The following is a 24,433-nucleotide window of genomic DNA, read 5'->3' on the forward strand; positions in this document are numbered from 1 at the left end:
ATTAAAAAAAATGTTTCCCGAAATTTAAGTACTTAAATCGTTCATATTAGCGAATTTTATGTGCCAAAAATGTAGATTAACACTCACTTAAACTATCTAGAGTAGTTTTAAAGCCCGTTCTGATAAAATTCTACCTGAAAATTGTGAAACATTCAAAATTTGTGTGGATATGATCACCAACAAGTGTCGATGTATGTCTGCCTGAGATTGTAGTATAAAATAAAATATTATATATTTTTAATTAATTTTTTTATCGGTATTTTGTACACTGAAAACATGAATAGTTGAGCTAGGTTTGATATTGACATATATTTTCCTTGTACATTGTAATTTCAAAAATATTTTTGAAATTAAAAAAAATGTTTCCCGAAATTTAAGTACTTAAATCGTTCATATTAGCGAATTTTATGTGCCAAAAATGTAGATTAACACTCACTTAAACTATCTAGAGTAGTTTTAAAGCCCGTTCTGATAAAATTCTACCTGAAAATTGTGAAACATTCAAAATTTGTGTGGATATGACCACCAACAAGTGTCGATGTATGTCTGCCTGAGATTGTAGTATAAAATAAAATATTATATATTTTTAATTAATTTTTTTATCGGTATTTTGTACACTGAAAACATGAATAGTTGAGTTAGGTTTGATATTTACATATATTTTTCTTGTACATTGTAATTTCAAAAATATTTTTGAAATTAAAAAAACTGTTTCCCGAAATTTAAGTACTTAAGTCGTTCATATTAGCGAATTTTATGTGCCAAAAATGTAGATTAACACTCACTTAAACTATCTAGAGTAGTTTTGAAGCCCGTTCTGATAAAATTCTACCTGAAAATTGTGAAACATTCAAAATTTGTGTGGATATGATCACCAACAAGTGTCGATGTATGTCTGCCTGAGATTGTAGTATAAAATAAAATATTATATATTTTTAATTAATTTTTTTATCGGTATTTTGTACACTGAAAACATGAATAGTTGAGCTAGGTTTGATATTGACATATATTTTCCTTGTACATTGTAATTTCAAAAATATTTTTGAAATTAAAAAAAATGTTTCCCGAAATTTAAGTACTTAAATCGTTCATATTAGCGAATTTTATGTGCCAAAAATGTAGATTAACACTCACTTAAACTATCTAGAGTAGTTTTAAAGCCCGTTCTGATAAAATTCTACCTGAAAATTGTGAAACATTCAAAATTTGTGTGGATATGACCACCAACAAGTGTCGATGTATGTCTGCCTGAGATTGTAGTATAAAATAAAATATTATATATTTTTAATTAATTTTTTTATCGGTATTTTGTACACTGAAAACATGAATAGTTGAGTTAGGTTTGATATTGACATATATTTTCCTTGTACATTGTAATTTCAAAAATATTTTTGAAATTAAAAAAAATGTTTCCCGAAATTTAAGTACTTAAATCGTTCATATTAGCGAATTTTATGTGCCAAAAATGTAGATTAACACTCACTTAAACTATCTAGAGTAGTTTTAAAGCCCGTTCTGATAAAATTCTACCTGAAAATTGTGAAACATTCAAAATTTGTGTGGATATGACCACCAACAAGTGTCGATGTATGTCTGCCTGAGATTGTAGTATAAAATAAAATATTATATATTTTTAATTAATTTTTTTATCGGTATTTTGTACACTGAAAACATGAATAGTTGAGCTAGGTTTGATATTGACATATATTTTCCTCGTACATTGTAATTTCAAAAATATTTTTGAAATTAAAAAAAATGTTTCCCGAAATTTAAGTACTTAAATCGTTCATATTAGCGAATTTTATGTGCCAAAAATGTAGATTAACACTCACTTAAACAATCTAGAGTAGTTTTGAAGACCGTTCTGTTAAAATTCTACCTGAAAATTTTGAAACATTCAAAATTTGTGTGGATATGATCACCAACAAGTGTCGATGTATGTCTGCCTGAGATTGTAGTATAAAATAAAATATTATATATTTTTAATTAATTTTTTTATCGGTATTTTGTACACTGAAAACATGAATAGTTGAGCTAGGTTTGATATTGACATATATTTTCCTTGTACATTGTAATTTCAAAAATATTTTTGAAATTAAAAAAACTATTTCCCGAAATTTAAGTACTTAAATCGTTCATATTAGCGAATTTTATGTGCCAAAAATGTAGATTAACACTCACTTAAACTATCTAGAGTAGTTTTGAAGACCGTTCTGTTAAAATTCTACCTGAAAATTTTGAAACATTCAAAACTTGTGTGGATATGACCACCAACAAGTGTCGATGTATGTCTGCCTGAGATTGTAGTATAAAATAAAATATTATATATTTTTAATTAATTTTTTTATCGGTATTTTGTACACTGAAAACATGAATAGTTGAGTTAGGTTTGATATTTACATATATTTTTCTTGTACATTGTAATTTCAAAAATATTTTTAAAATTAAAAAAACTGTTTCCCGAAATTTAAGTACTTAAGTCGTTCATATTAGCGAATTTTATGTGCCAAAAATGTAGATTAACACTCACTTAAACTATCTAGAGTAGTTTTGAAGCCCGTTCTGATAAAATTCTACCTGAAAATTGTGAAACATTCAAAATTTGTGTGGATATGACCACCAACAAGTGTCGATGTGTGTCTGCCTGAGATTGTAGTATAAAATAAAATATTATATATTTTTAATTAATTTTTTTATCGGTATTTTGTACACTGAAAACATGAATAGTTGAGCTAGGTTTGATATTGACATATATTTTCCTTGTACATTGTAATTTCAAAAATATTTTTGAAATTAAAAAAAATGTTTCCCGAAATTTAAGTACTTAAATCGTTCATATTAGCGAATTTTATGTGCCAAAAATGTAGATTAACACTCACTTAAACTATCTAGAGTAGTTTTAAAGCCCGTTCTGATAAAATTCTACCTGAAAATTGTGAAACATTCAAAATTTGTGTGGATATGACCACCAACAAGTGTCGATGTATGTCTGCCTGAGATTGTAGTATAAAATAAAATATTATATATTTTTAATTAATTTTTTTATCGGTATTTTGTACACTGAAAACATGAATAGTTGAGTTAGGTTTGATATTGACATATATTTTCCTTGTACATTGTAATTTCAAAAATATTTTTGAAATTAAAAAAAATGTTTCCCGAAATTTAAGTACTTAAATCGTTCATATTAGCGAATTTTATGTGCCAAAAATGTAGATTAACACTCACTTAAACTATCTAGAGTAGTTTTAAAGCCCGTTCTGATAAAATTCTACCTGAAAATTGTGAAACATTCAAAATTTGTGTGGATATGACCACCAACAAGTGTCGATGTATGTCTGCCTGAGATTGTAGTATAAAATAAAATATTATATATTTTTAATTAATTTTTTTATCGGTATTTTGTACACTGAAAACATGAATAGTTGAGCTAGGTTTGATATTGACATATATTTTCCTCGTACATTGTAATTTCAAAAATATTTTTGAAATTAAAAAAAATGTTTCCCGAAATTTAAGTACTTAAATCGTTCATATTAGCGAATTTTATGTGCCAAAAATGTAGATTAACACTCACTTAAACTATCTAGAGTAGTTTTGAAGACCGTTCTGTTAAAATTCTACCTGAAAATTTTGAAACATTCAAAATTTGTGTGGATATGATCACCAACAAGTGTCGATGTATGTCTGCCTGAGATTGTAGTATAAAATAAAATATTATATATTTTTAATTAATTTTTTTATCGGTATTTTGTACACTGAAAACATGAATAGTTGAGCTAGGTTTGATATTGACATATATTTTCCTTGTACATTGTAATTTCAAAAATATTTTTGAAATTAAAAAAAATGTTTCCCGAAATTTAAGTACTTAAATCGTTCATATTAGCGAATTTTATGTGCCAAAAATGTAGATTAACACTCACTTAAACTATCTAGAGTAGTTTTAAAGCCCGTTCTGATAAAATTCTACCTGAAAATTGTGAAACATTCAAAATTTGTGTGGATATGACCACCAACAAGTGTCGATGTATGTCTGCCTGAGATTGTAGTATAAAATAAAATATTATATATTTTTAATTAATTTTTTTATCGGTATTTTGTACACTGAAAACATGAATAGTTGAGCTAGGTTTGATATTGACATATATTTTCCTCGTACATTGTAATTTCAAAAATATTTTTGAAATTAAAAAAAATGTTTCCCGAAATTTAAGTACTTAAATCGTTCATATTAGCGAATTTTATGTGCCAAAAATGTAGATTAACACTCACTTAAACTATCTAGAGTAGTTTTGAAGACCGTTCTGTTAAAATTCTACCTGAAAATTTTGAAACATTCAAAATTTGTGTGGATATGATCACCAACAAGTGTCGATGTATGTCTGCCTGAGATTGTAGTATAAAATAAAATATTATATATTTTTAATTAATTTTTTTATCGGTATTTTGTACACTGAAAACATGAATAGTTGAGCTAGGTTTGATATTGACATATATTTTCCTTGTACATTGTAATTTCAAAAATATTTTTGAAATTAAAAAAACTATTTCCCGAAATTTAAGTACTTAAATCGTTCATATTAGCGAATTTTATGTGCCAAAAATGTAGATTAACACTCACTTAAACTATCTAGAGTAGTTTTGAAGACCGTTCTGTTAAAATTCTACCTGAAAATTTTGAAACATTCAAAACTTGTGTGGATATGACCACCAACAAGTGTCGATGTATGTCTGCCTGAGATTGTAGTATAAAATAAAATATTATATATTTTTAATTAATTTTTTTATCGGTATTTTGTACACTGAAAACATGAATAGTTGAGTTAGGTTTGATATTTACATATATTTTTCTTGTACATTGTAATTTCAAAAATATTTTTAAAATTAAAAAAACTGTTTCCCGAAATTTAAGTACTTAAGTCGTTCATATTAGCGAATTTTATGTGCCAAAAATGTAGATTAACACTCACTTAAACTATCTAGAGTAGTTTTGAAGCCCGTTCTGATAAAATTCTACCTGAAAATTGTGAAACATTCAAAATTTGTGTGGATATGACCACCAACAAGTGTCGATGTGTGTCTGCCTGAGATTGTAGTATAAAATAAAATATTATATATTTTTAATTAATTTTTTTATCGGTATTTTGTACACTGAAAACATGAATAGTTGAGCTAGGTTTGATATTGACATATATTTTCCTTGTACATTGTAATTTCAAAAATATTTTTGAAATTAAAAAAAATGTTTCCCGAAATTTAAGTACTTAAATCGTTCATATTAGCGAATTTTATGTGCCAAAAATGTAGATTAACACTCACTTAAACTATCTAGAGTAGTTTTAAAGCCCGTTCTGATAAAATTCTACCTGAAAATTGTGAAACATTCAAAATTTGTGTGGATATGACCACCAACAAGTGTCGATGTATGTCTGCCTGAGATTGTAGTATAAAATAAAATATTATATATTTTTAATTAATTTTTTTATCGGTATTTTGTACACTGAAAACATGAATAGTTGAGTTAGGTTTGATATTGACATATATTTTCCTTGTACATTGTAATTTCAAAAATATTTTTGAAATTAAAAAAAATGTTTCCCGAAATTTAAGTACTTAAATCGTTCATATTAGCGAATTTTATGTGCCAAAAATGTAGATTAACACTCACTTAAACTATCTAGAGTAGTTTTAAAGCCCGTTCTGATAAAATTCTACCTGAAAATTGTGAAACATTCAAAATTTGTGTGGATATGACCACCAACAAGTGTCGATGTATGTCTGCCTGAGATTGTAGTATAAAATAAAATATTATATATTTTTAATTAATTTTTTTATCGGTATTTTGTACACTGAAAACATGAATAGTTGAGCTAGGTTTGATATTGACATATATTTTCCTCGTACATTGTAATTTCAAAAATATTTTTGAAATTAAAAAAAATGTTTCCCGAAATTTAAGTACTTAAATCGTTCATATTAGCGAATTTTATGTGCCAAAAATGTAGATTAACACTCACTTAAACTATCTAGAGTAGTTTTGAAGACCGTTCTGTTAAAATTCTACCTGAAAATTTTGAAACATTCAAAATTTGTGTGGATATGATCACCAACAAGTGTCGATGTATGTCTGCCTGAGATTGTAGTATAAAATAAAATATTATATATTTTTAATTAATTTTTTTATCGGTATTTTGTACACTGAAAACATGAATAGTTGAGCTAGGTTTGATATTGACATATATTTTCCTTGTACATTGTAATTTCAAAAATATTTTTGAAATTAAAAAAACTATTTCCCGAAATTTAAGTACTTAAATCGTTCATATTAGCGAATTTTATGTGCCAAAAATGTAGATTAACACTCACTTAAACTATCTAGAGTAGTTTTGAAGACCGTTCTGTTAAAATTCTACCTGAAAATTTTGAAACATTCAAAACTTGTGTGGATATGACCACCAACAAGTGTCGATGTATGTCTGCCTGAGATTGTAGTATAAAATAAAATATTATATATTTTTAATTAATTTTTTTATCGGTATTTTGTACACTGAAAACATGAATAGTTGAGTTAGGTTTGATATTTACATATATTTTTCTTGTACATTGTAATTTCAAAAATATTTTTAAAATTAAAAAAACTGTTTCCCGAAATTTAAGTACTTAAGTCGTTCATATTAGCGAATTTTATGTGCCAAAAATGTAGATTAACACTCACTTAAACTATCTAGAGTAGTTTTGAAGCCCGTTCTGATAAAATTCTACCTGAAAATTGTGAAACATTCAAAATTTGTGTGGATATGACCACCAACAAGTGTCGATGTGTGTCTGCCTGAGATTGTAGTATAAAATAAAATATTATATATTTTTAATTAATTTTTTTATCGGTATTTTGTACACTGAAAACATGAATAGTTGAGCTAGGTTTGATATTGACATATATTTTCCTCGTACATTGTAATTTCAAAAATATTTTTGAAATTTAAAAAACTGTTTCCCGAAATTTAAGTACTTAAATCGTTCATATTAGCGAATTTTATGTGCCAAAAATGTAGATTAACACTCACTTAATCTATCTAGAGTAGTTTTGAAGACCGTTCTGTTAAAATTCTACCTGAAAATTTTGAAACATTCAAAATTTGTGTGGATATGATCACCAACAAGTGTCGATGTATGTCTGCCTGAGATTGTAGTATAAAATAAAATATTATATATTTTTAATTAATTTTTTTATCGGTATTTTGTACACTGAAAACATGAATAGTTGAGCTAGGTTTGATATTGACATATATTTTCCTTGTACATTGTAATTTCAAAAATATTTTTGAAATTAAAAAAAATGTTTCCCGAAATTTAAGTACTTAAATCGTTCATATTAGCGAATTTTATGTGCCAAAAATGTAGATTAACACTCACTTAAACTATCTAGAGTAGTTTTAAAGCCCGTTCTGATAAAATTCTACCTGAAAATTGTGAAACATTCAAAATTTGTGTGGATATGACCACCAACAAGTGTCGATGTATGTCTGCCTGAGATTGTAGTATAAAATAAAATATTATATATTTTTAATTAATTTTTTTATCGGTATTTTGTACACTGAAAACATGAATAGTTGAGTTAGGTTTGATATTGACATATATTTTTCTTGTACATTGTAATTTCAAAAATATTTTTGAAATTAAAAAAAATGTTTCCCGAAATTTAAGTACTTAAATCGTTCATATTAGCGAATTTTATGTGCCAAAAATGTAGATTAACACTAACTTAAACTATCTAGAGTAGTTTTAAAGCCCGTTCTGATAAAATTCTACCTGAAAATTGTGAAACATTCAAAATTTGTGTGGATATGATCACCAACAAGTGTCGATGTATGTCTGCCTGAGATTGTAGTATAAAATAAAATATTATATATTTTTAATTAATTTTTTTATCGGTATTTTGTACACTGAAAACATGAATAGTTGAGCTAGGTTTGATATTGACATATATTTTCCTTGTACATTGTAATTTCAAAAATATTTTTGAAATTAAAAAAAATGTTTCTCGAAATTTAAGTACTTAAATCGTTCATATTAGCGAATTTTATGTGCCAAAAATGTAGATTAACACTCACTTAAACTATCTAGAGTAGTTTTAAAGCCCGTTCTGATAAAATTCTACCTGAAAATTGTGAAACATTCAAAATTTGTGTGGATATGACCACCAACAAGTGTCGATGTATGTCTGCCTGAGATTGTAGTATAAAATAAAATATTATATATTTTTAATTAATTTTTTTATCGGTATTTTGTACACTGAAAACATGAATAGTTGAGTTAGGTTTGATATTTACATATATTTTTCTTGTACATTGCAATTTCAAAAATATTTTTGAAATTAAAAAAACTGTTTCCCGAAATTTAAGTACTTAAGTCGTTCATATTAGCGAATTTTATGTGCCAAAAATGTTGATTAACACTCACTTAAACTATCTAGAGTAGTTTTGAAGCCCGTTCTGATAAAATTCTACCTGAAAATTGTGAAACATTCAAAATTTGTGTGGATATGACCACCAACAAGTGTCGATGTATAACTGCCTGAGATTGTAGTATAAAATAAAATATTATATATTTTTAATTCATTTTTTTATCGGTATTTCGTACACTGAAAACATGAAAAGTTGAGCTAGGTTTGATATTGACATATATTTTCCTTGTACATTGTAATTTCGAAAATATTTTTGAAATTAAAAAAAAGTTTCCCGAAATTTAAGTACTTAAATCGTTCATATTAGCGAATTTTATGTGCCAAAAATGTAGATTAACACTCACTTAAACTATCTAGAGGAGTTATGAAGCTCGTTCTGATAAAATTCTACCTGAAAATTGTGAAACATTCAAAATTTGTGTGGATATGAACACCAACAAGTGTCGATGTATGTCTGCCTAAAATTGTAGTATAAAATAAAATATTATATATTTTTAATTAATTTTTTTATCGGTATTTTGTACACTGTAAACATGAATAGTTTAGCTAGGTTTGATATTGACATATATTTTCCTTGTACATTGCAATTTCAAAAATATTTTTGAAATTAAAAAAACTGTTTCCCGAAATTTAAGTACTTAAATCGTTCATATTAGCGAATTTTATGTGCCAAAAATGTAGATTAACACTCACTTAAACTATCTAGAGTAGTTTTGAAGACCGTTCTGATAAAATTCTACCTGAAAATTTTGAAACATTCAAAATATGTGTGGATATGATCATCAACAAGTGTCGAAGTATGTCTGCCTGAGATTGTAGTATAAAATAAAATATTATATATTTTTAATTAATTTTTTTATCGGTATTTTGTACACTGAAAACATGAATAGTTGAGCTAGGTTTGATATTGACATATATTTTCCTTGTACATTGTAATTTCAAAAATATTTTTGAAATTAAAAAAACTGTTTCCCGAAATTTAAGTACTTAAGTCGTTCATATTAGCGAATTTTATGTGCCAAAAATGTAGATTAACACTCACTTAAACTATCTAGAGTAGTTTTGAAGCCCGTTCTGATAAAATTCTACCTGAAAATTGTGAAACATTCAAAATTTGTGTGGATATGACCACCAACAAGTGTCGATGTATGTCTGCCTGAGATTGTAGTATAAAATAAAATATTATATATTTTTAATTAATTTTTTTATCGGTATTTTGTACACTGAAAACATGAATAGTTGAGCTAGGTTTGATATTGACATATATTTTCCTCGTACATTGAAATTTCAAAAATATTTTTGAAATTAAAAAAAATGTTTCCCGAAATTTAAGTACTTAAATCGTTCATATTAGCGAATTTTATGTGCCAAAAATGTAGATTAACACTCACTTAAACTATCTAGAGTAGTTTTGAAGACCGTTCTGTTAAAATTCTACCTGAAAATTTTGAAACATTCAAAATTTGAGTGGATATGATCACCAACAAGTGTCGATGTATGTCTGCCTGAGATTGTAGTATAAAATAAAATATTATATATTTTTAATTAATTTTTTTATCGGTATTTTGTACACTGAAAACATGAATAGTTGAGCTAGGTTTGATATTGACATATATTTTCCTTGTACATTGTAATTTCAAAAATATTTTTGAAATTAAAAAAAATGTTTCCCGAAATTTAAGTACTTAAATCGTTCATATTAGCGAATTTTATGTGCCAAAAATGTAGATTAACACTCACTTAAACTATCTAGAGTAGTTTTAAAGCCCGTTCTGATAAAATTCTACCTGAAAATTGTGAAACATTCAAAATTTGTGTGGATATGACCACCAACAAGTGTCGATGTATGTCTGCCTGAGATTGTCGTATAAAATAAAATATTATATATTTTTCATTAATTTTTTTATCGGTATTTTGTACACTGAAAACATGAATAGTTGAGTTAGGTTTGATATTGACATATATTTTCCTTGTACATTGTAATTTCAAAAATATTTTTGAAATTAAAAAAAATGTTTCCCGAAATTTAAGTACTTAAATCGTTCATATTAGCGAATTTTATGTGCCAAAAATGTAGATTAACACTCACTTAAACTATCTAGAGTAGTTTTAAAGCCCGTTCTGATAAAATTCTACCTGAAAATTGTGAAACATTCAAAATTTGTGTGGATATGACCACCAACAAGTGTCGATGTATGTCTGCCTGAGATTGTAGTATAAAATAAAATATTATATATTTTTAATTAATTTTTTTATCGGTATTTTGTACACTGAAAACATGAATAGTTGAGTTAGGTTTGATATTTACATATATTTTTCTTGTACATTGCACTTTCAAAAATATTTTTGAAATTAAAAAAACTGTTTCCCGAAATTTAAGTACTTAAGTCGTTCATATTAGCGAATTTTATGTGCCAAAAATGTTGATTAACACTCACTTAAACTATCTAGAGTAGTTTTGAAGCCCGTTCTGATAAAATTCTACCTGAAAATTGTGAAACATTCAAAATTTGTGTGGATATGACCACCAACAAATGTCGATGTATGTCTGCCTGAGATTGTAGTATAAAATAAAATATTATATATTTTTAATTAATTTTTTTATCGGTATTTTGTACACTGAAAACATGAATAGTTGAGCCAGGTTTGATATTGAAATATATTTTCCTTGTACATTGTAATTTCAAAAATATTTTTGAAATTAAAAAAAATGTTTCCCGAAATTTAAGTACTTAAATCGTTCATATTAGCGAATTTTATGTGCCAAAAATGTAGATTAACACTCACTTAAACTATCTAGAGTAGTTTTAAAGCCCGTTCTGATAAAATTCTACCTGAAAATTGTGAAACATTCAAAATTTGTGTGGATATGACCACCAACAAGTGTCGATGTATGTCTGCCTGAGATTGTAGTATAAAATAAAATATTATATATTTTTAATTAATTTTTTTATCGGTATTTTGTACACTGAAAACATGAATAGTTGAGCTAGGTTTGATATTGACATATATTTTCCTCGTACATTGTAATTTCAAAAATATTTTTGAAATTAAAAAAAATGTTTCCCGAAATTTAAGTACTTAAATCGTTCATATTAGCGAATTTTATGTGCCAAAAATGTAGATTAACACTCACTTAAACTATCTAGAGTAGTTTTAAAGCCCGTTCTGATAAAATTCTACCTGAAAATTGTGAAACATTCAAAATTTGTGTGGATATGACCACCAACAAGTGTCGATGTATGTCTGCCTGAGATTGTAGTATAAAATAAAATATTATATATTTTTAATTAATTTTTTTATCGGTATTTTGTACACTGAAAACATGAATAGTTGAGTTAGGTTTGATATTGACATATATTTTCCTTGTACATTGTAATTTCAAAAATATTTTTGAAATTAAAAAAAATGTTTCCCGAAATTTAAGTACTTAAATCGTTCATATTAGCGAATTTTATGTGCCAAAAATGTAGATTAACACTCACTTAAACTATCTAGAGTAGTTTTAAAGCCCGTTCTGATAAAATTCTACCTGAAAATTGTGAAACATTCAAAATTTGTGTGGATATGACCACCAACAAGTGTCGATGTATGTCTGCCTGAGATTGTAGTATAAAATAAAATATTATATATTTTTAATTAATTTTTTTATCGGTATTTTGTACACTGAAATCATGAATAGTTGAGCTAGGTTTGATATTGACATATATTTTCCTCGTACATTGTAATTTCAAAAATATTTTTGAAATTAAAAAAAATGTTTCCCGAAATTTAAGTACTTAAATCGTTCATATTAGCGAATTTTATGTGCCAAAAATGTAGATTAACACTCACTTAAACTATCTAGAGTAGTTTTGAAGACCGTTCTGTTAAAATTCTACCTGAAAATTTTGAAACATTCAAAATTTGTGTGGATATGATCACCAACAAGTGTCGATGTATGTCTGCCTGAGATTGTAGTATAAAATAAAATATTATATATTTTTAATTAATTTTTTTATCGGTATTTTGTACACTGAAAACATGAATAGTTGAGCTAGGTTTGATATTGACATATATTTTCCTTGTACATTGTAATTTCAAAAATATTTTTGAAATTAAAAAAACTATTTCCCGAAATTTAAGTACTTAAATCGTTCATATTAGCGAATTTTATGTGCCAAAATTGTAGATTAACACTCACTTAAACTATCTAGAGTAGTTTTGAAGACCGTTCTGTTAAAATTCTACCTGAAAATTTTGAAACATTCAAAACTTGTGTGGATATGACCACCAACAAGTGTCGATGTATGTCTGCCTGAGATTGTAGTATAAAATAAAATATTATATATTTTTAATTAATTTTTTTATCGGTATTTTGTACACTGAAAACATGAATAGTTGAGTTAGGTTTGATATTTACATATATTTTTCTTGTACATTGTAATTTCAAAAATATTTTTGAAATTAAAAAAACTGTTTCCCGAAATTTAAGTACTTAAGTCGTTCATATTAGCGAATTTTATGTGCCAAAAATGTAGATTAACACTCACTTAAACTATCTAGAGTAGTTTTGAAGCCCGTTCTGATAAAATTCTACCTGAAAATTGTGAAACATTCAAAATTTGTGTGGATATGACCACCAACAAGTGTCGATGTATGTCTGCCTGAGATTGTAGTATAAAATAAAATATTATATATTTTTAATTAATTTTTTTATCGGTATTTTGTACACTGAAAACATGAATAGTTGAGCTAGGTTTGATATTGACATATATTTTCCTCGTACATTGTAATTTCAAAAATATTTTTGAAATTAAAAAAAATGTTTCCCGAAATTTAAGTACTTAAATCGTTCATATTAGCGAATTTTATGTGCCAAAAATGTAGATTAACACTCACTTAATCTATCTAGAGTAGTTTTGAAGACCGTTCTGTTAAAATTCTACCTGAAAATTTTGAAACATTCAAAATTTGTGTGGATATGATCACCAACAAGTGTCGATGTATGTCTGCCTGAGATTGTAGTATAAAATAAAATATTATATATTTTTAATTAATTTTTTTATCGGTATTTTGTACACTGAAAACATGAATAGTTGAGCTAGGTTTGATATTGACATATATTTTCCTTGTACATTGTAATTTCAAAAATATTTTTGAAATTAAAAAAAATGTTTCCCGAAATTTAAGTACTTAAATCGTTCATATTAGCGAATTTTATGTGCCAAAAATGTAGATTAACACTCACTTAAACTATCTAGAGTAGTTTTAAAGCCCGTTCTGATAAAATTCTACCTGAAAATTGTGAAACATTCAAAATTTGTGTGGATATGACCACCAACAAGTGTCGATGTATGTCTGCCTGAGATTGTAGTATAAAATAAAATATTATATATTTTTAATTAATTTTTTTATCGGTATTTTGTACACTGAAAACATGAATAGTTGAGTTAGGTTTGATATTGACATATATTTTCCTTGTACATTGTTATTTCAAAAATATTTTTGAAATTAAAAAAAATGTTTTCCGAAATTTAAGTACTTAAATCGTTCATATTAGCGAATTTTATGTGCCAAAAATGTAGATTAACACTCACTTAAACTATCTAGAGTAGTTTTAAAGCCCGTTCTGATAAAATTCTACCTGAAAATTGTGAAACATTCAAAATTTGTGTGGATATGACCACCAACAAGTGTCGATGTATGTCTGCCTGAGATTGTAGTATAAAATAAAATATTATATATTTTTAATTAATTTTTTTATCGGTATTTTGTACACTGAAAACATGAATAGTTGAGCTAGGTTTGATATTGACATATATTTTCCTCGTACATTGTAATTTCAAAAATATTTTTGAAATTAAAAAAAATGTTTCCCGAAATTTAAGTACTTAAATCGTTCATATTAGCGAATTTTATGTGCCAAAAATGTAGATTAACACTCACTTAAACTATCTAGAGTAGTTTTGAAGACCGTTCTGTTAAAATTCTACCTGAAAATTTTGAAACATTCAAAATTTGTGTGGATATGATCACCAACAAGTGTCGATGTATGTCTGCCTGAGATTGTAGTATAAAATAAAATATTATATATTTTTAATTAATTTTTTTATCGGTATTTTGTACACTGAAAACATGAATAGTTGAGCTAGGTTTGATATTGACATATATTTTCCTTGTACATTGTAATTTCAAAAATATTTTTGAAATTAAAAAAAATGTTTCCCGAAATTTAAGTACTTAAATCGTTCATATTAGCGAATTTTATGTGCCAAAAATGTAGATTAACACTCACTTAAACTATCTAGAGTAGTTTTAAAGCCCGTTCTGATAAAATTCTACCTGAAAATTGTGAAACATTCAAAATTTGTGTGGATATGACCACCAACAAGTGTCGATGTATGTCTGCCTGAGATTGTAGTATAAAATAAAATATTATATATTTTTAATTAATTTTTTTATCGGTATTTTGTACACTGAAAACATGAATAGTTTAGCTAGGTTTGATATTGACATATATTTTCCTTGTACATTGCAATTTCAAAAATATTTTTGAAATTAAAAAAACTGTTTCCCGAAATTTAAGTACTTAAATCGTTCATATTAGCGAATTTTATGTGCCAAAAATGTAGATTAACACTCACTTAAACTATCTAGAGTAGTTTTGAAGACCGTTCTGATAAAATTCTACCTGAAAATTTTGAAACATTCAAAATATGTGTGGATATGATCATCAACAAGTGTCGAAGTATGTCTGCCTGAGATTGTAGTATAAAATAAAATATTATATATTTTTAATTAATTTTTTTATCGGTATTTTGTACACTGAAAACATGAATAGTTGAGCTAGGTTTGATATTGACATATATTTTCCTTGTACATTGTAATTTCAAAAATATTTTTGAAATTAAAAAAACTGTTTCCCGAAATTTAAGTACTTAAGTCGTTCATATTAGCGAATTTTATGTGCCAAAAATGTAGATTAACACTCACTTAAACTATCTAGAGTAGTTTTGAAGCCCGTTCTGATAAAATTCTACCTGAAAATTGTGAAACATTCAAAATTTGTGTGGATATGACCACCAACAAGTGTCGATGTATGTCTGCCTGAGATTGTAGTATAAAATAAAATATTATATATTTTTAATTAATTTTTTTATCGGTATTTTGTACACTGAAAACATGAATAGTTGAGCTAGGTTTGATATTGACATATATTTTCCTTGTACATTGTAATTTCAAAAATATTTTTGAAATTAAAAAAAATGTTTCCCGAAATTTAAGTACTTAAATCGTTCATATTAGCGAATTTTATGTGCCAAAAATGTAGATTAACACTCACTTAAACTATCTAGAGTAGTTTTAAAGCCCGTTCTGATAAAATTCTACCTGAAAATTGTGAAACATTCAAAATTTGTGTGGATATGACCACCAACAAGTGTCGATGTATGTCTGCCTGAGATTGTAGTATAAAATAAAATATTATATATTTTTCATTAATTTTTTTATCGGTATTTTGTACACTGAAAACATGAATAGTTGAGTTAGGTTTGATATTGACATATATTTTCCTTGTACATTGTAATTTCAAAAATATTTTTGAAATTAAAAAAAATGTTTCCCGAAATTTAAGTACTTAAATCGTTCATATTAGCGAATTTTATGTGCCAAAAATGTAGATTAACACTCACTTAAACTATCTAGAGTAGTTTTAAAGCCCGTTCTGATAAAATTCTACCTGAAAATTGTGAAACATTCAAAATTTGTGTGGATATGACCACCAACAAGTGTCGATGTATGTCTGCCTGAGATTGTAGTATAAAATAAAATATTATATATTTTTAATTAATTTTTTTATCGGTATTTTGTACACTGAAAACATGAATAGTTGAGTTAGGTTTGATATTTACATATAATTTTCTTGTACATTGCACTTTCAAAAATATTTTTGAAATTAAAAAAACTGTTTCCCGAAATTTAAGTACTTAAATCGTTCATATTAGCGAATTTTATGTGCCAAAAATGTTGATTAACACTCACTTAAACTATCTAGAGTAGTTTTGAAGCCCGTTCTGATAAAATTCTACCTGAAAATTGTGAAACATTCAAAATTTGTGTGGATATGACCACCAACAAGTGTCGATGTATAACTGCCTGAGATTGTAGTATAAAATAAAATATTATATATTTTTAATTAATTTTTTTATCGGTATTTTGTACACTGAAAACATGAAAAGTTGAGCTAGGTTTGATATTGACATATATTTTCCTTGTACATTGTAATTTCGAAAATATTTTTGAAATTAAAAAAAAGTTTCCCGAAATTTAAGTACTTAAATCGTTCATATTAGCGAATTTTATGTGCCAAAAATGTAGATTAACACTCACTTAAACTATCTAGAGTAGTTTTGAAGACCGTTCTGTTAAAATTCTACCTGAAAATTTTGAAACATTCAAAACTTGTGTGGATATGACCACCAACAAGTGTCGATGTATGTCTGCCTGAGATTGTAGTATAAAATAAAATATTATATATTTTTAATTAATTTTTTTATTGGTATTTTGTACACTGAAAACATGAATAGTTTAGCTAGGTTTGATATTGACATATATTTTCCTTGTACATTGTAATTTCAAAAATATTTTTGAAATTAAAAAAAATGTTTCCCGAAATTTAAGTACTTAAATCGTTCATATTAGCGAATTTTATGTGCCAAAAATGTAGACTAACACTCACTTAAACTATCTAGAGTAGTTTTGAAGACCGTTCTGTTAAAATTCTACCTGAAAATTTTGAAACATTCAAAATTTGTGTGGATATGATCACCAACAAGTGTCGATGTATGTCTGCCAGAGATTGCAGTATAAAATAAAATATTATATATTTTTAATTAATTTTTTTATCGGTATTTTGTACACTGAAAACATGAATAGTTGAGCTAGGTTTGATATTGACATATATTTTCCTCGTACATTGTAATTTCAAAAATATTTTTGAAATTAAAAAAACTGTTTCCCGAAATTTAAGTACTTAAATCGTTCATATTAGCGAATTTTATGTGGCAAAAATGTAGATTAACACTCACTTAAACTATCTAGAGTAGTTTTGAAGACCGTTCTGTTAAAATTCTACCTGAAAATTTTGAAACATTCAAAATTTGTGTGGATATGATCACCAACAAGTGTCGATGTATGTCTGCCTGAGATTGTAGTATAAAATAAAATATTATATATTTTTAATTAATTTTTTATCGGTTGTTTTGTACACTGAAAACATGAATAGTTGAGCTAGGTTTGATATTGACATATATTTTCCTTGTACATTGTAATTTCAAAAATATTTTTGAAATTAAAAAAACTGTTTCCCGAAATTTAAGTACTTAAATCGTTCATATTAGCGAATTTTATGTGCCAAAAATGTAGATTAACACTCACTTAAACTATCTAGTGTAGTTTTGAAGACCGTTCGGATAAAATTCTACCTGAAAATTTTGAAACATTCAAAATTTGTGTGGATATGACCACCAACAAGTGTCGATGTATGTCTGCCTGAGATTGTAGTATAAAATAAAATATTATATATTTTTAATTAATTTTTTTATCGGTATTTTGTACACTGAAAACATGAATAGTTGAGCTAGGTTTGATATTGACATATATTTTCCTTGTACATTGTAATTTCGAAAATATTTTTGAAATTAAAAAAACTGTTTCCCGAAATTTAAGTACTTAAATCGTTCATATTAGCGAATTTTATGTGCCAAAAATGTAGATTAACACTCACTTAAACTATCTAGAGTAGTTTTGAAGACCGTTCTGATAAAATTCTACCTGAAAATTATGAAACATTCAAAATTTGTGTGGATATGACCACCAACAAGTGTCGATGTATGTCTGCCTGAGATTGTAGTATAAAATAAAATATTATATATTTTTAATTAATTTTTTTATCGGTTGTTTTGTACACTGAAAACATGAATAGTTGAGCTAGGTTTGATATTGACATATATTTTCCTTGTACATTGTAATTTCAAAAATATTTTTGAAATTAAAAAAAATGTTTCCCGAAATTTAAGTACTTAAATCGTTCATATTAGCGAATTTTATGTGCCAAAAATGTAGATTAACACTCACTTAAACTATCTAGAGTAGTTTTAAAGCCCGTTCTGATAAAATTCTACCTGAAAATTGTGAAACATTCAAAATTTGTGTGGATATGACCACCAACAAGTGTCGATGTATGTCTGCCTGAGATTGTAGTATAAAATAAAATATTATATATTTTTAATTAATTTTTTTATCGGTATTTTGTACACTGAAAACATGAATAGTTTAGCTAGGTTTGATATTGACATATATTTTCCTTGTACATTGCAATTTCAAAAATATTTTTGAAATTAAAAAAACTGTTTCCCGAAATTTAAGTACTTAAATCGTTCATATTAGCGAATTTTATGTGCCAAAAATGTAGATTAACACTCACTTAAACTATCTAGAGTAGTTTTGAAGACCGTTCTGATAAAATTCTACCTGAAAATTTTGAAACATTCAAAATATGTGTGGATATGATCATCAACAAGTGTCGAAGTATGTCTGCCTGAGATTGTAGTATAAAATAAAATATTATATATTTTTAATTAATTTTTTTATCGGTATTTTGTACACTGAAAACATGAATAGTTGAGCTAGGTTTGATATTGACATATATTTTCCTTGTACATTGTAATTTCAAAAATATTTTTGAAATTAAAAAAACTGTTTCCCGAAATTTAAGTACTTAAGTCGTTCATATTAGCGAATTTTATGTGCCAAAAATGTAGATTAACACTCACTTAAACTATCTAGAGTAGTTTTGAAGCCCGTTCTGATAAAATTCTACCTGAAAATTGTGAAACATTCAAAATTTGTGTGGATATGACCACCAACAAGTGTCGATGTATGTCTGCCTGAGATTGTAGTATAAAATAAAATATTATATATTTTTAATTAATTTTTTTATCGGTATTTTGTACACTGAAAACATGAATAGTTGAGCTAGGTTTGATATTGACATATATTTTCCTTGTACATTGTAATTTCAAAAATATTTTTGAAATTAAAAAAAATGTTTCCCGAAATTTAAGTACTTAAATCGTTCATATTAGCGAATTTTATGTGCCAAAAATGTAGATTAACACTCACTTAAACTATCTAGAGTAGTTTTAAAGCCCGTTCTGATAAAATTCTACCTGAAAATTGTGAAACATTCAAAATTTGTGTGGATATGACCACCAACAAGTGTCGATGTATGTCTGCCTGAGATTGTAGTATAAAATAAAATATTATATATTTTTCATTAATTTTTTTATCGGTATTTTGTACACTGAAAACATGAATAGTTGAGTTAGGTTTGATATTGACATATATTTTCCTTGTACATTGTAATTTCAAAAATATTTTTGAAATTAAAAAAAATGTTTCCCGAAATTTAAGTACTTAAATCGTTCATATTAGCGAATTTTATGTGCCAAAAATGTAGATTAACACTCACTTAAACTATCTAGAGTAGTTTTAAAGCCCGTTCTGATAAAATTCTACCTGAAAATTGTGAAACATTCAAAATTTGTGTGGATATGACCACCAACAAGTGTCGATGTATGTCTGCCTGAGATTGTAGTATAAAATAAAATATTATATATTTTTAATTAATTTTTTTATCGGTATTTTGTACACTGAAAACATGAATAGTTGAGTTAGGTTTGATATTTACATATAATTTTCTTGTACATTGCACTTTCAAAAATATTTTTGAAATTAAAAAAACTGTTTCCCGAAATTTAAGTACTTAAATCGTTCATATTAGCGAATTTTATGTGCCAAAAATGTTGATTAACACTCACTTAAACTATCTAGAGTAGTTTTGAAGCCCGTTCTGATAAAATTCTACCTGAAAATTGTGAAACATTCAAAATTTGTGTGGATATGACCACCAACAAGTGTCGATGTATAACTGCCTGAGATTGTAGTATAAAATAAAATATTATATATTTTTAATTAATTTTTTTATCGGTATTTTGTACACTGAAAACATGAAAAGTTGAGCTAGGTTTGATATTGACATATATTTTCCTTGTACATTGTAATTTCGAAAATATTTTTGAAATTAAAAAAAAGTTTCCCGAAATTTAAGTACTTAAATCGTTCATATTAGCGAATTTTATGTGCCAAAAATGTAGATTAACACTCACTTAAACTATCTAGAGTAGTTTTGAAGACCGTTCTGTTAAAATTCTACCTGAAAATTTTGAAACATTCAAAACTTGTGTGGATATGACCACCAACAAGTGTCGATGTATGTCTGCCTGAGATTGTAGTATAAAATAAAATATTATATATTTTTAATTAATTTTTTTATTGGTATTTTGTACACTGAAAACATGAATAGTTTAGCTAGGTTTGATATTGACATATATTTTCCTTGTACATTGTAATTTCAAAAATATTTTTGAAATTAAAAAAAATGTTTCCCGAAATTTAAGTACTTAAATCGTTCATATTAGCGAATTTTATGTGCCAAAAATGTAGACTAACACTCACTTAAACTATCTAGAGTAGTTTTGAAGACCGTTCTGTTAAAATTCTACCTGAAAATTTTGAAACATTCAAAATTTGTGTGGATATGATCACCAACAAGTGTCGATGTATGTCTGCCAGAGATTGCAGTATAAAATAAAATATTATATATTTTTAATTAATTTTTTTATCGGTATTTTGTACACTGAAAACATGAATAGTTGAGCTAGGTTTGATATTGACATATATTTTCCTCGTACATTGTAATTTCAAAAATATTTTTGAAATTAAAAAAACTGTTTCCCGAAATTTAAGTACTTAAATCGTTCATATTAGCGAATTTTATGTGGCAAAAATGTAGATTAACACTCACTTAAACTATCTAGAGTAGTTTTGAAGACCGTTCTGTTAAAATTCTACCTGAAAATTTTGAAACATTCAAAATTTGTGTGGATATGATCACCAACAAGTGTCGATGTATGTCTGCCTGAGATTGTAGTATAAAATAAAATATTATATATTTTTAATTAATTTTTTATCGGTTGTTTTGTACACTGAAAACATGAATAGTTGAGCTAGGTTTGATATTGACATATATTTTCCTTGTACATTGTAATTTCAAAAATATTTTTGAAATTAAAAAAACTGTTTCCCGAAATTTAAGTACTTAAATCGTTCATATTAGCGAATTTTATGTGCCAAAAATGTAGATTAACACTCACTTAAACTATCTAGTGTAGTTTTGAAGACCGTTCGGATAAAATTCTACCTGAAAATTTTGAAACATTCAAAATTTGTGTGGATATGACCACCAACAAGTGTCGATGTATGTCTGCCTGAGATTGTAGTATAAAATAAAATATTATATATTTTTAATTAATTTTTTTATCGGTATTTTGTACACTGAAAACATGAATAGTTGAGCTAGGTTTGATATTGACATATATTTTCCTTGTACATTGTAATTTCGAAAATATTTTTGAAATTAAAAAAACTGTTTCCCGAAATTTAAGTACTTAAATCGTTCATATTAGCGAATTTTATGTGCCAAAAATGTAGATTAACACTCACTTAAACTATCTAGAGTAGTTTTGAAGACCGTTCTGATAAAATTCTACCTGAAAATTATGAAACATTCAAAATTTGTGTGGATATGACCACCAACAAGTGTCGATGTATGTCTGCCTGAGATTGTAGTATAAAATAAAATATTATATATTTTTAATTAATTTTTTTATCGGTATTTTGTACACTGAAAACATGAATAGTTTAGCTAGGTTTGATATTGACATATATTTTCCTTGTACATTGTAATTTCAAAAATATTTTTGAAATTAAAAAAAATTGTTTCCCGAAATTTAAGTACTTAAATCGTTCATATTAGCGAATTTTATGTGCCAAAAATGTAGATTAACACTCACTTAAACTATCTAGAGTAGTTTTGAAGACCGTTCTGTTAAAATTCTACCTGAAAATTTTGAAACATTCAAAATATGTGTGGATATGATCATCAACAAGTGTCGATGTATGTCTGCCTGAGATTGTAGTATAAAATAAAATATTGTATATTTTTAATTAATTTTTTTATCGGTATTTTGTACACTGAAAACAGGAATAGTTGAGCTAGGTTTGATATTGACATATATTTTCCTTGTACATTGTAATTTCAAAAATATTTTTGAAATTAAAAAAACTGTTTCCCGAAATTTAAGTACTCAAATCGTTCATATTAGCGAATTTTATGTGCCAAAAATGTGATTAACACTCACTTAAACTATCTAGAGTAGTTTTGAAGACCGTTCTGATATTGTTCTACATAAAAATTATGAAACAATCAAAATTTGTGTGGAAATCACCATCAACAAGTGTCGATGTATGTCTGCCTAAGATTGTAGTATAAAAAAAATATTATATATTTTTAATTAATTTTTTTATCGGTATTTTGTACACTGAAAACATGAATAGTTGAGTTAGGTTTGATATTTACATATATTTTTCTTGTACATTGTAATTTCAAAAATATTTTTGAAATTAAAAAAACTGTTTCCCGAAATTTAAGTACTTAAGTCGTTCATATTAGCGAATTTTATGTGCCAAAAATGTAGATTAACACTCACTTAAACTATCTAGAGTAGTTTTGAAGCCCGTTCTGATAAAATTCTACCTGAAAATTGTGAAACATTCAAAATTTGTGTGGATATGACCACCAACAAGTGTCGATGTATGTCTGCCTGAGATTGTAGTATAAAATAAAATATTATATATTTTTAATTAATTTTTTTATCGGTATTTTGTACACTGAAAACATGAATAGTTGAGCTAGGTTTGATATTGACATATATTTTCCTCGTACATTGTAATTTCAAAAATATTTTTGAAATTAAAAAAAATGTTTCCCGAAATTTAAGTACTTAAATCGTTCATATTAGCGAATTTTATGTGCCAAAAATGTAGATTAACACTCACTTAAACTATCTAGAGTAGTTTTGAAGACCGTTCTGTTAAAATTCTACCTGAAAATTTTGAAACATTCAAAACTTGTGTGGATATGACCACCAACAAGTGTCGATGTATGTCTGCCTGAGATTGTAGTATAAAATAAAATATTATATATTTTTAATTAATTTTTTTATTGGTATTTTGTACACTGAAAACATGAATAGTTTAGCTAGGTTTGATATTGACATATATTTTCCTTGTACATTGTAATTTCAAAAATATTTTTGAAATTAAAAAAAATGTTTCCCGAAATTTAAGTACTTAAATCGTTCATATTAGCGAATTTTATGTGCCAAAAATGTAGACTAACACTCACTTAAACTATCTAGAGTAGTTTTGAAGACCGTTCTGTTAAAATTCTACCTGAAAATTTTGAAACATTCAAAATTTGTGTGGATATGATCACCAACAAGTGTCGATGTATGTCTGCCTGAGATTGTAGTATAAAATAAAATATTATATATTTTTAATTAATTTTTTTATCGGTATTTTGTACACTGAAAACATGAATAGTTGAGCTAGGTTTGATATTGACATATATTTTCCTTGTACATTGTAATTTCAAAAATATTTTTGAAATTAAAAAAACTGTTTCCCGAAATTTAAGTACTTAAATCGTTCATATTAGCGAATTTTATGTGCCAAAAATGTAGATTAACACTCACTTAAACTATCTAGATTAGTTTTGAAGACCGTTCTGATAAAATTCTACCTGAAAATTTTGAAACATTCAAAATATGTGTGGATATGATCATCAACAAGTGTCGAAGTATGTCTGCCTGAGTTTGTAGTATAAAATAAAATATTATATTTTTTTAATTAATTTTTTTATCGGTATTTTGTACACTGAAAACATGAATAGTTGAGCTAGGTTTGATATTGACATATATTTTCCTTGTACATTGTAATTTCAAAAATATTTTTGAAATTAAA

This window comes from Diuraphis noxia, unplaced genomic scaffold (assembly GCF_037042655.1).
Source record: "Diuraphis noxia isolate RWA-SAM2 unplaced genomic scaffold, SU_Dnox_SAM2 contig0002, whole genome shotgun sequence".
NCBI lineage: Eukaryota > Metazoa > Arthropoda > Insecta > Hemiptera > Aphididae > Diuraphis > Diuraphis noxia.